This window comes from Mercurialis annua, linkage group LG1-X (genome assembly GCF_937616625.2).
Source record: "Mercurialis annua linkage group LG1-X, ddMerAnnu1.2, whole genome shotgun sequence".
Taxonomy (NCBI): domain Eukaryota; kingdom Viridiplantae; phylum Streptophyta; class Magnoliopsida; order Malpighiales; family Euphorbiaceae; genus Mercurialis; species Mercurialis annua.
In genome coordinates, this window is record NC_065570.1 from 2,152,124 (window position 1) to 2,154,950 (window position 2,827).

The 2,827-nt window shown below is 45.0% G+C and overlaps 1 non-coding gene across 1 annotated transcript; it reads left to right on the forward strand.

Moving 5' to 3' along the window:
* The first annotated feature begins 2,335 nt into the window (after positions 1 to 2,335).
* LOC126666466 (small nucleolar RNA R71) lies at positions 2,336 to 2,442 on the forward strand. The gene has a single exon (XR_007637963.1). It is a non-coding gene; the product is annotated as a small nucleolar RNA R71 (small nucleolar RNA).
* The last annotated feature ends 385 nt before the right edge of the window (positions 2,443 to 2,827 follow it).

The following is a 2,827-nucleotide window of genomic DNA, read 5'->3' on the forward strand; positions in this document are numbered from 1 at the left end:
TTTTTCACTCTCCACCATCGTCATACCGCCCTTTTTAGGAACACATTGAATGGGACTAACCCACTCACTATCCGAAATCGGGTAGATTATTCCGGCGTCGAGGAGCTTGACGATCTCTTTGTGCACTACCTCCTTCATATTCGGATTCAATCTTCGTTGCCTTTGAGCCGACTTCTTTGACTCGTCTTCGAGATTAATCTTATGCATCACAATTTGAGGACTTATTCCTCGAATGTCTGAGATTTGCCAACCCATTGCTAACATGTGCTCTTTCACCACTTGCACAACCTTCCTTTCTTGATCCTTAGAGAGCTTGTTCGAGATGATTATCGGCAAGGTTTCATTCTCCCCAACAAAAGTATACCGAAGGTGTGGCGGAAGCGGCTTCATTTCAACTTTCGGGGGCAACTCCGAAGATGGTGGAGTCACACCATTGCTCTTATCTAAACTTTCCGGCTTCGGTTCGTCCTCTCTAGTATACTCATCATCCCCTGACTCGGAATGAAACGAAACTTGAGAGATTTGTTGAGAACAAATTTCTACCCTCTTTGCTTCATTCAACAATTGCACATTCTCCCGGAGTTGCTCTTCCACAATCTCATCAATCACATCAATTCTCATGCAATCCTCCTCCTCGATGGCATTCCGCATCACTCTCTTCATATCAAATTCCACACTTTCCTCATCAATTCTCAAGGTGAGCTTGCCGGCATGAACATCAATGAGAGCACGCCCGGTGTTCATAAAAGGGCGACCAAGAATCATAGGACATTCTTTATCTACCGCATAGTCTAGGATCACAAAATCCACCGGAAAGATGAATTTATCCACTTTAACGAGCACGTCTTCCACTATCCCATATGGCTTTTTGAGAGAGTGATCGGCAAGTTGCAATACCATCGAGGTGCGCTTTACCGGTTGATCACCAAACAAAGACCTAAAAAGAAACAATGGCATCAAGTTAATACTTGCCCCAAGATCACACAAGCAATTTATAGCATTCATATTTCCTATAGTGCAAGGTATAGAAAAACTCCCTGGATCCTTAAGCTTTATCGGTAGGTTGCTTTGGATTATGGAACTACAATGCTCCGTGAGCGGTATTGTCCCATCTTGCTCCCAACTACGCTTGTTCATAATTATGTCTTTCAAGAACTTTGCATATTGGGGCATCTCCCGAAGTGCATCCGCCAAGCTTAGATTGATTTGCAATTTCTTGAAAATCTCAAGGAACTTGTGAAATTTTTCGTTCCCTTGAGCTTTCCTTAACCGGCTTGGGAATGGAACCGGTGGCACAAACGGTGGCGGCGGTGGTGGCCTCACATAGGGCTCTTCAACCTCGATAACCACTTCCTCACATTCCTTTGGTAGTTCTTGGCTTGAGCTTGCTACATCAACAACCACTTGAGGCTCATCCTCCTCAACAACATGCTTCTTCCCATTGGCTTTCTCAAGGTTTCTCCCGCTTCGGAGCTCTACCGCCTTAACTTGCTCTCTAGGGTTGTTTTCCGTAGTGGATGGCAACCCTCCTTGAGGTCTTCCTTGAAGCGAAATTGCCATTTGAGAAATTTGAGTTTCCAAATGATGGATAGTAGAAGCTTGATTCTTCTCCCTTTGCTCCATTTTTTCTAACTTCTCTAGCACTTTGGAAAGCACATTTCCCTCATCCGTATTCTTTTGTGGTTGGAATCCCGGAGGGTGTTGAGGTCTACCACCATAGTTGTTTCCTTGCCCTTGATGGTTATGATAAGGGCCTTGATAAGGACCTTGTTGTTGGGGCCTATTTCCTCCTTGGAAACTAGGACCCGCTTGTTGATTTGCTTGCACATTGCCTTGACCCTCTTGATTCCTCCATCCGAAGTTAGGGTGGTTTCTCCACCCCGGATTATAGGTATTCGAGTAAGGATCATTCCCTTGGCGTTGACCTCCCACATAATTCACTTGTTCGTTCCAAGTTTGACCCATGGCATAGCACTCATTACTTCCATGATTGAAATCTCCGCAATGCTCACAACCTACTTGGACATATGCAACCGGAGCATTCCGTGGACCCACTTGTTTCTTCAAGGCATCAACTTGACTTTGTAAAGAGGCATTCATGGCTTTCATCGCTTCAAACTCCTTGGATTGGTCAAGTGTCATCAATGCCTTTTGAGCCGGTGGTCTTCTCCTCTCCGAAGACCAAGTGCTACTTACCATAGCCAATTTTTCAATCAACTCATTAGCCTCATCAAGCGTCTTTTGCATCAAAGAACCTCCCGCGGCCGAATCAATGGTAGATCTTGTGATTTCACCCAAACCATTATAAAATATTTGAAGCACATGTTCCCTTACAAGCCGATGATGAGGTACGTGCCTTTGGAGATCCTTGAACCTCTCCCAAGTTTCATAGAGAGATTCTCCCTCATATTGGTAATAATCAATGATGTCCTTTGTCAACTTCGCGGTTCTCCCCATTGGAAAGTACTTGTGAAGGAAAGCTTGAGCAAGATCCCGCCAATTGTGGATAGATGCATTAGGAAGTGATCGAAGCCACAAGCTAGCCTTGTCTCTTAGTGAGAACGGAAACATTCGAAGCTTGATTTGATCGGAGGTGACATTATGGAGCTTGAATGTGTCCAACACTCCCAAGAACTTGGCTATGTGTTCATTCGGATCCTCACTTGGTAACCCAAAGAATTGGCACCGATTCTCTAGGAGTTGAATCGTGCTAGGCTTGATCTCAAAAGTAGCCGCGGTGACCGGTCTTGCAAAGCACCCATAGGTAGCATTATCCACATCCGGGAGGAAGAAATCCCCCAAAGTTTGTCTTTGTGCTTGATGGCCT